Raw genomic sequence first — 15,622 nt, 5'->3', positions numbered from 1 at the left:
GGAGCCACTTAACATGCCACTTCCAAAAAGAAGGGGCTCATGTAGACCCAGCCTTAGAGGGCCTGAAGAACTATTAAGGTAAGAAAGATGATTTAGAACAAGTTAGAGAAATCTAGGGAGAAGTGAAAAGAAAATAAGCAGTGGTAGGAAGATTTGTGCAGGTACTGGGGAGAAAATAGCCTAGAAAGGCAGTATTTGAGTGAGAAGTGGGTAAAAGATTTTTGACAGGTTGGAAAATGCAGGGGTTGAAAAACCTAGTGGGAGCCCAATATTCAAGAATGTAAAATTGGAATCATGAACATTAAATTATAGAGTACTTGCCTGACCTGAAGAATCCCTCAATGACAAACAACAAAGAGGGTAACAGCAGTACCCTGATCCCAGTATGTATATATTCTAATTCCACAAAGAGTATTGCATATGGTCAAATCAAAGGCAGGCTCCCCTTGGTCATTAATATCATTGTGAAATATAGATACAGATACTATGTAAGATGGTTATATATGTATACTAAAAATATATCCCCATCAAAACAAAATCTGTGTCAAAGCAGAGCTAGCAAATTAGATAAAGGATATTTATTCACCTGTCTGTGCAACATGTAAATTAATCATGATAAGCTAGTACAATTTAAATACAAAGCTAATAGGGAGATGTGAAATCAACAGGATAAATAAGCCACAGGGGTTCTTCTGAGTTGGAGTACAACTAATGAACTTTGGGGATGTAAATAAATGGCAAGGAAGACATCTCTTGATCCTGCACCTTGGGACCAACTGGGCTATGAAATCACACTCATCAAAACAGGATCTCAACTAGGCTTGATTAAAAATGCTGCAAAGGACTTTTGTGTAGAGAGAACTTCAGCTCACCTTTGGTCTGAATAAAAGTAACTTTAGTCTTAATTCTGTTTTATTGCTAACCCTCCTGCTACCATGAGTCTTCCTGACTCACCAATGAATTCTGAGCTTTGACAATTAAATTATGATTATTTTCATTATAAACATAGCTCAGTGCTGTGGCATTTTTTTTTTAAGGCGATGATCCGGAGTTCAACCATTCAAGGGGATGTGTGTATTGGTCTCTTGGTATAACTGCGAGTGCTCATTGGTTGAGGGACTGATCACTGCAATAGAATGCTTCAATAGAGTTCAGAGATGGGGGGCACCTAGAAGGCAAAGAGAGAGCTGGTAGAACCCAGAGGACTTGGCTGGCTGAGATACTGGAGAGCGGTTCCGGAAGATGCTAATGAGGTGCTGCCATGAATATGCAGTGCCTCATTAGCATAACAGTGTCCACGACGATTCGAAAGTGCAGCTTTCGAATTGTGCGCCGCCCGTGGAGATGGGGACCTTTCGAAAGGACCCCCCAAGTTTTCGAAAGCCCCTTCTTCCTATCAGGTGTTAGGAAGAAGGGGCTTTCGAAAACTAGGGGTCTTTTCAAAAGGTCCCCATCTCCACGGGTGGCGCACCATTCGAAAGCCGCACTTTCGAATTGCTGTGGCTGCCATTATGCTAATGAGGCGCTGCATATTCATGGCAGCGCCTCATTAGCATCTTTCGAACCCACTGATTAACATGCCTCTTCCGAAAGGAGGTTGTCTCGTGTAGACCCAGCCTAAGGGAGTCTTCACTCCCACAAACTCTCACTTTTCTATTCCTCTCTCACCACTAATTCCCCAAACTATGGTATGCTGCTCAGTTTCCCATGATCTCTCAAAACAGCATCCAGAAGTCCCAATCCCAACCTTTTTGAAATTTCACAATGCTGCTTTGCACGTATATATTTTACAGGCTTGTATCACAGTAAGACAGGCTGATACAAAAGGTGATGGAGAGAAGGTAGGATTTGGTGGTTACAGTAAACTCTTTCATATCTGGCATTCTATCATCCAGAACTCTCAAATAACTGGCATTTTCAAATTTAGTTATGTTTCCCATAAGTACAGTATAGTGAAAGTAAATACAAATAAATATAGCAACTATGGTATAAGTTTACAGCGTACCATACTTCTGTTGGTAAACACAGTACTCTGCATACGTTTTTGTTTGAGTCTTAATATCTAATTTTTTCTTTAGTGTTACGCATTGCTAGGTATAGCTATGTATTATCCAGAAAATTTCAGTATCTGGCAACCTCCCAGTCCCAGGGCTGCAGGATATGAAAGAGTTTACTGTATTTTGTTGTTTCCTATCATGGCTTGGTAGGAAAGGTCTAAGAAAAACCTGCTATCTCGGAGCAGTTTTGAGACTTTGAAACTTGTATGAACCCACCTTTGTATGCAGCTCTCTGGTTATTGGAGGCTTGCAGACCAGGTCCCTGAGAAAGGGACAAAGGAAGAGCTATGGTTCTGTTTGCAGAAGGTGTTTCCACACACTTTTTTTTTTTCTGAAGGTTCATTGTGTTGTTAGTTTTGCTAGATGTTTTTCAGAAGAACTTGTGATGTATTTAAAACATTTGATGTTAGTCCAAAGGGAGATATTTGTGTAGAACTGGATTTATCTAAAGGATAAAATTGAGGTTTCTAAGAACTTTGAATACTGATGTCAGCCAAATAGGAAAATTATAAACTGCATAATACTGCTAATTCTGCCCTCAATAATAAATTATCACTTTCACTGAAACAGTATGACTAGCTGAGGTTAGAATTCATCCCTTAATATACAAAAACGTCAGGTTTGATGTCATAATCATGGATGCTGTCTTAGTGGCAAAATAGGTCATATCAACAAAATACACTTCAGTTACGCGTGTCAAACTTTTTCTGATTTTAATCTAACATTGAGAATACTAACATATGAGCAGGAAAAGTATGGTCACAAGTTGTGTTTCTGTACTGGGTTTTAAAATAACCTGATACGAGAAACCTCAAATCAAGCAAAAATCTGTGTTTTAGAATGGATGGGTGATGGGGTGTGATCACAGACTTTCCTTTGGGATTGTTCCCCTTTGAGCTGATCATATAACTGACTCCCACCTTCTCACTCTGTGGGGCTGCCCGCTAACCTGTTCTGCTGTTCCTCTGTTCCTCTTACACTACCCTGTTCCTCTTACAGAGCAGCGAAGGCCCTGAACCTCTTCAACTCTGGGAGGACTCAGTCCTAAGGGCTCGGCACCCATGGGACCAACCCTGACCCCAACAAATGCATCTTAACCGTTTGTAAAAGTATACACAGGGAAAGTTCATGAAAGAGAGAGATGCACAGTGGTTGCTTTGCCCAGGTAACAATTATTTACGCTGGGCTTGGTCATAAACAAAAGTATTTTTAAGTACAAAAGTAGGATTTAAGTGGATGCAAGTGAAGATAGAGCAAAGCAAGTTACAGAATTTAAAATGACTAGAAAATGCATAGCTAATTCTAATCTGTTAGCACTTATTACATGCAAATTCTTACCCTAAACAGCTGTTCTCAAATCAGTCAAAATCTTTTATTCTGACTTGGGTCTCCAGGCATCTTCAAAGTTCTTTGTATCCTCTTAGGGTGTGCCAGGTGGCTTCAAAAACCAGCTGAAGACAAAGGCCTGATAGCTCCCCATTGCTTAACTAACAGCAACGAAGGGTCCTGTGGCACCTTATAGACTAACAGAAAAGTTTTGCTTAACTAGACTTTTTTCCAGGGTGTGAATTTGTTGTTTGGCATTTCTCTCTCTCTCCCCCACTTCCCACCCTCCCCCCACCGCATTCCTATGGAAAACCTGCTGGTTCTAGTACCAGGTGGCATGGTCATATGTCTTTCTAGACCCACCACCGTTTGGACTTACAGCTTAAACAAGAACAACAAGAAGTCTTGCGGCACCTTATAGACTAACAGATATTTTGGAGCATAAGCTTTCGTGAGCAAAGACCTGCTTCATCAGATGCATGAGTTGGGGTGGGGGTGTGTGGTTTCAGAGGGGTATTTAATGAATGGGGTCCCAGTAAAAGGGAGGGCCAGAGCTGACAAGGTCTATTCAGCAAGGTGGAAATGGCCCGTTATCAATAGTAGGTATCAAAAGAGGAAAAAACAAGTCAGATCAGACTTGTTTTTTCCTCTTTTGATACCTACTATTGATAACGGGCCATTTCCACCTTGCTGAATAAACCTTGTCATCTCTGGCTCTTCCTTTTACTGGGACCCCATTCTTTAAATACCCCTCTGAAACCACGCCCTCCCCCACTCATGCATCTAATGAAGCGGGTGTTTGCCCATGAAAACTTTATGCTCCAAAATATCTGTTAGTCTATAACAGGCGCGTCCAACCCACGGCCCGCAGGCTGCATGTGGCCCTGGCCAGCTAGTAATGCGGCCCCACAAGATCGTAAACTTTTAACATTATTATGTGATTTATGTACATTAACTATATTATATATTTTATATGCGGCCCAAGACAATTCCTCTTCACTCAGTGCGGCCCAGGCAAGCCAAAAGGTTGGACACCCATGGTCTATAAGGTGCCACAAGACTTCTTGTTGTTCTCGAACCTACTGACTAATATGGCTACCTTTCTGATACTTAGCACAAACAAGGCTGTTTAAAGGTCATTGAGTTGATCACACAGCCATTCATCTTTCAGGGCACCAGTAATGGTTCTCAATAGCACATTTCAAACTATAAACAGATCCACACTTCATATTTCTAACTTCACATACAAGAGTGATACATGCACAAATATATGATATACTGATCCAGCAGATTGTAACTGTAAAATTCATGTTATGTGATATGTTTGCATGACACATATTTGAATAATGCATATCCATATTCCTAAGCCAATTTTCATAAGGCATAGTATGTGTGGGGGAACCTCAAAGGATGGCCTGTTGAGTCTTATCTGTTCTCTACCAAATATACAAAAATTACAGGTTAAATAATATTTGGCATGTTTCCTTGGTTTTAGTTATTTAGTTATCTAAAATGTATTTGGAATATTCATTGCTACCTATAAAAGGACAATGCTTCAAGGAGATAAATAAAACACTATTGGAATTACTCTTCTGTTGTAGATAGCAAAACTCTGTGTCTGAGAGTTACTGGATTTTGTTTTTAATCAGTCCTGCAGTTTATGAAATGTCTCAGTGTGTGACCATTTTCTAAACTCGACTCCATGCCTATCCATTTTTATTTTGACTAATATTGCTTATCCACAATAAAAGCATTTACCACTCATTTTAGATTTGTCAGTGTAAATATACATAGGCCTGATTTTTAATTACACTTTATCTATTGGCTTTTTGTTCTATTTTGTCTGTTGATAAATGTCCTGCTTCTACAGGGAAAATAGCCAATCTGTTTTGTTTTACAGAGAACAGATAGTGACTTCTCAGTCGTCAGTCACATGTGGTTCTAGCTGACTAGTGTTATCTAATTAGAACTCTTTCTTCCCCATTCCTGATCGAAGAACTAAAATAGGGAAATAGAAGCATAAGAACAGATGTACTGGCTCAAGCTATTGATCCATTTAGCCCAGTATCCTGTCTTTGGACAGTGGTCACTGCCAGATGCTTTTGAAGGAATAAAAGAACAGGGCATCTTTATGGAGTCATCCAGTCCCAGTTTCTGGCCCTTGGAGATAGAGGAACTCCCTGGGGCATGAGGTTGCAGTCCAGACTGTCTTGTCTAATGGCCTCTGATGAACCAATTCTCCATGAACTTTTCATTCTTTTTCAAGCCAGTTATACTTTTCGTCTTCACAACTTGCCCTAAGTACCATAGATGGACTGCGCACTGTGTGAAGCACATCCTTAAGCCTGTTTTGAATGTGCTACCTATTAATATAATTGGTTCTTGTTATGTGAAGGAGTAAAATAGCAGTTTTTCTCCACACCATTCATGATTTTATGGGCCTCTGTCAGAGCCCCCCCAAACCCAGTTGCTTCTTTTCGAAACAGCAAGTTGAAATCTTTTAAATCTGATTGTATGGAATTTGTTCAATATCTTTAGTCGTTTTTGTTGTCCATCTCTACTTTTTCCCATTCTAATGTATCTTTTTTTGAGATGGAGTGATGAAAACCCCATGGAGTAGTCAAGGTGTGGACATATAATGGATTTGTGTAGTGGCATTATGGTATTTTCTGTTTTATTATCTATCCCCGTCCCAATAGGTCCTAACATTCTGTTACCTTTGTTTAGCCCCTGCTGCTGCACATTGAGCAGCTGTTTTGAGAGAAATATCCACCATGACTCCAAGATCTTTCTTGGATAGTAACATCTTATGTTAGAACCCATCATTTTATATGGGTAGCAGAGATTATTTTTTCTGATGTGCATTACTTTGCAGTGACCAACATTGAATTCCGTCTGTCATTTTGTTGCTCAGTCATCCAGTTTTGTGAGCTACCTTTGTTAATTTCACAGTCAGCTTTGGGCTTCTTCATGCTGAGGAATTTTGTATCATCAGTAAAACTGCCATCTCTCTTTTTCCAGATTGTTTATGAATATGCGGAACAGCACAGGTCCCAGTACACATCCTTTGGGGGATCCCCTATAACTCTCTCTTCATTACAAAACTGACTATTTATTTATTGTCCCTTCTTTCCCATCTATTAACCAGTTCGTGGTCCATGAGAGGACCTTGTCAAAGGCTATCACAGAGTCCTAGTACGCTATAACCATTGGCTCGCCCTTGTTGACTTATTTGTTGATCCCCTTCAAAGAAGCCTAAAAGATTGAGGCCTGATTTTCTGTTTCAAAAGTTGGGTTGACCAGAGATGTAAATATCAGCCAAAACAGTTAAAATTATATTATTTAACCAGTTAGCTGTTAGTGGCCCGGAGCAGGGTAGCCAGGGTGGTAGTCTCACCAGGATTGCAGTCCATCTGGGTCTGTAAGGCAGCCATAGTGGGTATTGTCCCAGGCCAGCCTGCCCACTGGGGTCACTTTGGCATAGTGTGGTCAGGGTCCTGCCTGCCTGTTCTGGGAACCCGCCTCCCAGCATGGGCTGCTCTGGCATAGTCGTGGTCTCCCCAGGATGCTCCACCGTGGCCACAACTGTATGCTGTGGCTGTTCCAGTGTGGCTGGGTCTGGGGGTCCTGTCTGCCTGCCCTGGTGTGGTTGAGACCTCATCTCCCCACTTGAACAGTTCTGGCGCGGGAGTCCTGCAAAGCTGCCTGCAAAGCTTTAGTTCCGCCAGCCCGCAGGGGCGGCTCCAGTAGGGCTAGGGCTGGGGCTGGGGCTGGCGTTCCGCCTCCACGCTGGGTCTTCCAGTGCTGCCTTGTTCCAGCCTGACCATTGGGGAGGTCCAGTGTAGCAGGAACCAGAGTTCTGCCTCCACAATGGGGCATCTCTGGATTGGTCGGGGTCCTGCCTCCCTGCCCTCTGGCCCTGCCTGCTGCCCTGATTCTCACGGGGTTCTGTCAGCTGTCCCAACTCAGCCCAGGCTACTATGGCCTGGCACAGCTGGCAATCCGGTCAACCAGTTACTCAAAAAGCATTCAGATAAGCCGATGCTTACAGAGAAAGCAGTTAACCGATTAACGTTTTACCGCCTTAGTTCTGACTCTTCTCTAATTAATTGTGTTTGTCTGACAATACTGTTCTTTGCCATAATTTCAACCAGGTCTCTTGGTAGTAAAGATGCCTTAAAAATGGCATTACTTTAGCTGTCCTGCAGACATCTGCTACCAAGGCCGATTTAAACAATATGTTATGTGCCACAGTTAATTGTTCTACAGTTCCATATTGGTGTTCCTTTGGATCTCTGGGGGTGATTACTCTATGCTTTTGGAGACACATCAGCTTTTTTTTTCCAAAGTCCCTTTCGTTGACACCTCAGTCTAGGACCATTCCAATATTTTTAGGTGACAAGTATGAATTAGATATGGGGATCTTCCTCACCTCCTCTGCATTGATCAGTGCAGAGAATTCATTTAATATCTCTGCGTTGCCTGGTCCTCCTGGAGTACTACTTCTATACCTAGTCCTCTGCACTCCCTGCAGAGCCAAACACCATCCAGAGTATTCCTGAGAGATGTTTATCTAACCTGCTCTTAAATATCTCCCATGATGGAGATGCCACAACCTCCCTAGGCAATTTAATCCAGTGCTTAACCACACTGACAGTTAGGAATATTTTCTGAATGTCCAATCTAGGACAGTGGGGGGAGTCGGGACAGAAGCAGCCAGGGAGCTTGGGTCAGGAGCGGCAGCAGGGAGCAGGGCCTGGGCTGGTAAGCTGGCAGCCCAGGCTGGGGAGCAGCAGCTCACAGCAGCTCATTCCTGGGTGAAGCTGCAGCTCTGGGAAGCGAAGCTGCAGCTAGGGAGAGGTGGCTGGGGCAGGGAGCCAGCAGCTGGGGAACCTGTGGAGGTTAAGAGGGCCAGGAAGTTGTGGCAAGGAGCCCAGGAGCGCTGATGACAACTTTCTCTTTTCCAAACTAAACAAACCCCATTTGTTTAATCTTCTGCCATAGGTCAGATTTTCTAGACCTTGAATCATTTTTGTTGCTCTTCTCTGGACCCTCTCCAGTTTCTCCATGTCCTTTCTGAAATGTGGTGCCCAGAACAGGTGCAATACTTCAATTAAGGCCTAATCAGTGCAGAGCAGAGCAGCAGAATTACTTCTCATGTCTTGCTCACAACACTCCTGTTGATGCATCCCAGAATCATGTTTGCTATTTTTTGCATCAGTCTCACACTGCTGACTTATCCTTAGCTCGTGGTCCACTATGACCCCTAGATCCCTTCCTGCAGTACTCCTTCCTAGGGAGTCTTGTCCACACAGTTCCTGCTGGCCTTCAGCATCCATGCAGTACTGATCAGCACTGTAACAGGTGCTCCCTGGAGACCCCACAGACCTGTGTGGCTGTTGCTCATACACCAGACGGAGCCACGGTTGGGTACTGATTTCAGTGGAGCAAGACTGGTTCCTTCCCTGCCAGAGGACATGCAGAGGGCTGGTGGTTTTAGACTGACATTCAATGACCAGTCCTGGGGCAGGATTGGAGAGCTGTGGGCACAGTGGGCCCACTATGGTGCAAGGGCAATAGGGCAGTTACAGGGGCAATGGGGCAGAAGAGTTCAGAAGAGGCTCATCAGCTCCTTAGCAGTTGAGTCCACTCCTCACATTGACTCCTGTTGAACAACACCAGCAGCGCCTGTGGAATAACTGCACTGCTGCTCCATTGCCAGGGGCAGGAAGGGTGCTCAGCAGGTGGCTTGCTGAGCTGGGACTGGGGAGATCTATGTTCCATTCCTGGCCTTATGAAAGACTTGCTAAGTGACCCTGGGCAAGTCTCTGCCTCTGAAAAGGGGATAGATCTTCCCTACTGCATAGGGGTATTCTGAGAATAAATGCCTACTACTGACTGTAAAGCCCTTCCATCTTCCCTGCACCTCAGTGGAACTGCTCTGTGGGTTGTCCACATGCCCTAGGTTTGTGCAGCAACAGAAATCTGATCCACAAGTCATTTTGTCCAGTTGCCCGAGTCAATCTCTTTATGCTTTATGAAATGATGTTGTTCGTAATCTATAAGCACAGCTCTTTTGTTAGTCTTGTGTGCCCTTAGTTGCAGATGGGATAAATCAGAACTAGTGTAAGAGAAGTGGCAACTTGAGAGAAAGAGAGAACAGATAATAATTAAATGAAGTGAGAACTCCAAGTCTTTTTAATGGCTTCTGTCATAATCGCAGAGCAGAAGCTTACAGCGTATCAGAAGAAATGGCATAAAATGCATGCCAGTAGTTCTTTAAACCAGCTTCGGAAACGAATGAAAGCCCACTGAAAAGAAAAGATAGCAATTCCTTTTAAACCCACAAGAGCGGATGCAGCTCAACTTCAGCACAATATCCAAAAGTCTTTTTCTATGGGATATACTTTCTCTGTGTGTTTTGGCAATGTGTTGTGTACATGTGCACATGTCATATCTGGCTAGAGAGATTCAAAAGAGATTGACTCGAATTTTTGGCTAAAATATTACAGGAAGAATGCAGACTTGAGGTTTAGATCAAGAGCTGCTCCACTTGAATGAACGAGGACTCTGTTAATGAGCTTTTCCATTGCAGGGCCTGATACTGCAACCAGTTAAGCACCGGTGTATCTTTATTCATGTGAGTATTCCATTTGAACTCCAAGGGAACTAGCCACACCAATATCGGGCCTTGTGCTTAGTGACTTGCAAGATCAGAGTCTAAATGTTTGCAAGATCAGGTCCTAAAATGTCAGTCAAACACATCCCTATTCCCATATTTAATAAGCTAAATGCAGCGTTCTTCTGGTGTACATGATGGTAACAACTGGAGGTTCATGTGACTTGCAAGTAAAATGGAAAACTTTGCAAGATGGTACTCCTTCCTCTGTTTTTATTCTGTATCTACATTTAAAAAGAAATCTCTCACAAATACCCAACATGGACAAGTGTACCTGGTAAATGTAATTTTTGAACAGCACTCCCTTAAGCTGGATCTACATGTGGCCCCTCCTTGCAGAGGGGCCATGTTTATGAGGCAGTTCAGAAGATGCTAATGAGGCACTGACATGAATATGCAGCACCTCATTAAAATAATAGCAGCTGCAAGCGATTCAGAAGTGCTACTTCTGGAACACACACCGCCCATGTATACGGGGGGCCTTTTGGAAGGACCCCCTGACTTTGGAAGCCCCTTCTTCCTCTTTGGTTTTAGGAGGAAGGGGCTTTTGAAGTCAGAGGGCCCTTTCAAAAGGCTCCCGTCTATATGGGTGGCGTGTGTTCTGCAAGGGGCACTTTCGAATTGTGCGTGGCTGCTATTATGCTAATGAGGTGCTGCATATTCATGTCAGCACTTCATTAGCACCTTCCAAACTGCCTCATTAACATGCCCCCTCTGAAAGGAGGAGGCACATGTAGACCCAGCATTAGGCTATCCACTGTATTTCACAAAGAACAATATTTGGAAAGGTAAATGGTATTTATTTTTATTTCAAACTTGATGTTGGTTTTGTGTTACATCAGTGGGTGCTGAAAGCATTTGGTCCCAACCGGGTCCAATCCTGTTTTTATCACTCAGTAGCCTAGGGTATGTGTTGTAGGATAGGATTTTTGAATCCAAATCTGGAGCTTTACTGTCAGTCTCCGGGGCCTCGAGACTCGTTGATTAATCAATAGTAATTTAAAATGTCTTTGCTGTTACTAGAGCCACATCCATTAGAAAAACCCAGCAGCCCTCTTAATAATCACAGTCCAGAGAAAGGCCTACGACAAATTAGCAAAGCACGAAGAAAGAATGATTTCCTGAATGGTTTAATGAGATCATCTCAGTACATAAAGTAGCAAGTATTAAAAACAAAAACCAGCCACCAAACAAACAAAATCAAACCAAAGCACCTTGCCCAGACCAGGAGACCTGCTTCCATGTAATTAGTGATTTCCCCATACCCACATGGACAGGGTGTGTGCCTGTCCCCCAGTGGTTGTGAGCCTAAATAAGAGCTTTATTAGTGCACTACTGCTTCCCCTGAAGGATTTGGGCTGCCAGCTCAAGTACTAGAGACTCATCCTTTTATATCGGGGAACCTGTGATGTCGATGCAGGCAAGTTGGGTTGTGGTTTCCTCTGGTGTTTCCTTTGCAGAATTAGCCCTTTTGTATGGGCTGAATTACGTTTGCCTTATTCCATGAAATAGCTGCAACCATGGGGAGTTCTTGGGAGCAGCACAGACCGGGATGGGTGCAAGTTGTTCAAAATGAAATTTGGTTGTTGGTATATTTAACTGGCTTTTGTGAAGAGAACCAGTAAAATCCCATGCATGAAATAGGTGTTGGCTTTTCCCCTGTGTTTAATCTTGGTGGTTATTCAAAGCTCCTGTCAGCCTTAGGGCCTCTCAATATCTGCCTCTGAAATGTCACAGGACAATCAGATGTTTGGATGAGATCCCACTCCCCGCACTGCCTGAGAGTGTTTCACTGCTTTTATTTGGTGGCTTTCTAGAGAGAGTTATTGCAGGTGCTGCTCAGAGCCAGCACAAACTGGGGGGCAAGGTGGGAGGAGGGCCTGGCTCCACGCGCAGAAGGGGCAGGGCCAGTGGCAGAAGGGGCGAGGTTAAGGCATTTGGCCTCAGAGCCTCTGGGACTGTGGTGCTGCGTGCGCCACGCCATCTTCCTCTCAGCTCCAGCTGTCCCCTTGGTCCACCCTGTAGGAGGGCCAAGTGCTGCTTCAGCTCCAATTTTGAAGTGATTTCTGTCAGTTGCAGCATTCGCAGTTTGGTCCAGTGGGTCTCAGCTCCCCACTACTATGTCAAGTATTCCAGAACCCTGGGTGCTCTTTTCTGTGCTCCAAACCTTTAGAGTCCGTTCTCCCTTGGTTATATGTGCAGCTTGGTGTTAATATGAACGGAAGTTAACAGAAGAGCAATATAGGCCTTACTGTCGCAAGGTTGGCAATGCAAAAAGTCTGTTAAGAAAAGGAATCTTGCTCATTGCTGTCATTTTAGCACCCCTACTGTATATGAATGCGACTGTCCTGCAGTATTTAAAATATAACCATTGAGATCCACTGTGAATTTGAGACTTCTGCTTCTTTTTCCTAAAAGCAATTCCTGGCATTTAAGCAGGAAAGATCATTAAGGTTATTTCCTGTAAGAACAGCAAATGATTTTAAATATGATTAAATCCCAGTTTTTTTGCTCCTTTTTAAATATGTGAATATCAAGCTTTTTGCTTTGGGATGGACTGGTCTTGTTAGACAAACAACCAATATGAACTACATCAGAAATAACAGTCACATTAGTCTCTTCCCTAGAGGTGAGCACTGACACTTATTGGTAACTAATGACCTGTTTGTCTGAGTCAATATTCCCCTCTCTCTCTCTCTCTCTCTCTAATAACGTATCTTGATGTTGACCAAAGATCTGAAGGCTGTACACTCTGTATTGTAACTTTCTGAATACATCAAAAATATCCAGAAACATCTGCATTACAGACAGGAATTTACAAAATAAGTCTCATCTCCTTTAAAGATAACATTCTGAAGATGAATTCAAGTTAGAAGACCAGAAAAATACATCTGTTAATCTCTGAACCAGTGTTCCGTGTAAGCTGAGATCTTGGGCAACCCCTCCTCCCCTCAGGAGAGATTCAGATACCACCCAGCTGGTTAGCAGAGCACCCACAGCCAGCAGCATGTGTTTCTACTTGTGGTGCACATCCACACAAGCTTCGGTGCACATAACAAAATTTATTCTGCCCATGGATGGAAAAAATTAGTGGGGACGTTGCTCTGAACTGATCAGTGAATGGAAATTTTCATAGCCTGTCTCTACAAGTCAGAGATGAATAGTTGTCTGCCCTAACCCTGTTGAAGCCACTGCTGTGATGCCATCACTTGTACTGGTAATTAAATTAGTTAAAAGTCAAACTAGGTATTACTAAACACCTTTTTTGTGAAATGGAATGAGTCATCATTTTACTATTTATATACAATAGTATAATCATGAGCATGGACTTTTAATTTGTGCATCTCCTACAAGCATTATGGTGCTCCTTGGGTATGAGGAAATGCTAACTGTGTGAGATGCACTGCCTTAATACAAGTGCACTGTCAGCTGGGCAGCACCTGACTCTCTCCTGGGTGTCTGCCCAAGCATTCAGCTTAGAGGGAACAGTGGTTCTGTCACCATCTGCCCTGTAACTTTGGGTGCATGTGAACTTGGCAGCTATGGTTCATTTCCTGACCTGCCCACAAGCCTGAGATCTCACCCTGGCTTTTCCTAGCCTAGTTAGGCTTTGCAAGATGACACCAACAACCGTTCCAGTCCCTTGCCACCCCAAATTCTTAATTACCCAAGGGCTTGGACAGTTCCCCTCTGAAACCAGCTTCTCGTTATCTGTTCACGTGAGCACACACAGAGTTTGCACATGAGAGATGGGATGAAAATTAAGAAAAGATCGTTTCATATAAAAATATGTTCAGAGAGGAAAGCAACCCGTACAAGATAAACAGGCGCTAATCCTGAAACTCCCACCTCGAGCTTCACACTTCCAATCTCAATAAACTCCTTTTTCTACTGAGAGTTACTGGTTACCTTCAGGTATGCAGTGTTGTAGGGGTGTTGGTCCCAGGATATTAAAGAGACAAGCGGGGGTGAGCTTAGATCTTTTCATAGATCAACGTCTGTTGCTGATAGAGACAAGCCTGCAAGTACCATAGTGGTCTTCCTGAGGTCGAACTCTGCGGTGCTCGAAAGCTTGTCTTTATTTTACCAGCAAATGTGTCCAGTAAAAGATATTGCCTCTGTTGCCTTCAAACAGTTGCCAAGCATTCCCCTTAGCTATCATGAGGGAGTCTAGCGTTCCCAGATACAGCATCTCTCCTTGAAGCTATCCCTCAAGTTGTGAATAAAAATCCGCAGTTCCAAACCTGAAATTCAAAGGCTTCCCTTGCCCACCTCTCCTTGAGACCCCAGTGGCTCATGGCTAGTGAGGGTGGAGATACTCCCTCCTGACTTGATGTTCCAGAGCCACAAAGTTCTTTCCTGCTTTGAGAGTTCTGAGGGTAGGGATGCCAGCTCTAACTGATGCTATTTCAGGATTCTCTCTCTCCGCCCCCCCCCCCCCCCCCCCCCCCCCCCCCGCCTCTCCTGCCCACCTGATGAAATGTCATTTTCTTAAAATACCCTATTAAAATCTCCTGGATTGCTTTCAGTAGTCACTGGGAGATTGATGCCGATTGCCGGAGACTCCAGGGCAAACCTGAACAGTTGGCAACATTGTCTGATTCCTGGTCTAAAACTAGAAAACTAAATTGACATCACTCAGGCCTGTGAAAAATCCACCCATCCCTGAGCAGTGTGGTGAAGCCAACCTCCTTGCTGTCAGGAGTGCTAGTACATCAGAATTCTTCTACTGACTTGGCTGCTGCCTCGTGGGGTGGTGGGTTACCTATGCTGACAAGAGAACCCCTCCTGATGGCATACGTGGCACTAAATTGAAGTGCTGTGGCTGGGCCACTGCAGAAGTTCAAGAGTAGACAAGCCCTCAGGGTCTTACTATCAGTGTTCATGGACCACCATTGTCTCTTCCTGGGCTGGTCAATGGATTATTGAAGTCGGTTTGATGTAAACAATGGTTTGGGAGGGGCCCTTCCCTTCTTGGCCACTCACTGCTTTGTTGAGAGGTGGACCTGAGGTTGCACTGCAGTTTATAAACACAATTATTTTTATATATATCAATATGCAATCGATAACCATGGCCTGTAGACTCATCTCACAATGATTGCTACGTTTCAACCATGACTGGCTTTCATAGGAGAGCTCACATGATTTTTTTGGTAGTACAAGAATGTAGCATGAAATCAGTTGGTTTAACTGTTTTTTTTTTTTCCTGTTCTCACTTTGGGGTGATTATGATTGTTACAAAGTTCTCTAGCAAAAGCTGCCCTGGTGGCTTTTGAGCCTCAGAAACATCTCTTTCCTGCAATTCTCTGCCTCCAAGACGTCCGTTCTGGAGTCGGAATGACATTCCTTTCTCACTCACCCTTTGGCAAATTCCTACATCGCCTTTCAAGGAGATCTTGACTCTCAGGCTCACAGGCCCTGGGTAGTGGGACTTCAAATTTCAGAATAGACACTCAGGCTCAGACTGGAGATTGAGCTCTGAGATCCAGTGGGGGCGGGGAGGGTCTCAGAGTCCAGGCTCCTACTCCGTTGAAGTTTTTTTAGACCCACAGTCCTAACT

General features: G+C 43.8%; 1 protein-coding gene across 7 annotated transcripts in view; it reads left to right on the top strand.

The window, feature by feature from the left end:
• Nucleotides 1–15,622, top strand: part of PTPRG (protein tyrosine phosphatase receptor type G) — a 610,456-nt gene that overhangs the window by 129,824 nt on the left and 465,010 nt on the right. The gene's annotated exons all lie outside the window — the stretch shown is intronic.

The sequence above is a fragment of the Carettochelys insculpta genome, chromosome 11 (genome assembly GCF_033958435.1).
Source record: "Carettochelys insculpta isolate YL-2023 chromosome 11, ASM3395843v1, whole genome shotgun sequence".
Taxonomy (NCBI): Eukaryota; Metazoa; Chordata; order Testudines; family Carettochelyidae; genus Carettochelys; species Carettochelys insculpta.
Note: the sequence above shows the minus strand (reverse complement) of the source record. Positions and strands in the feature narration are given on the sequence as shown.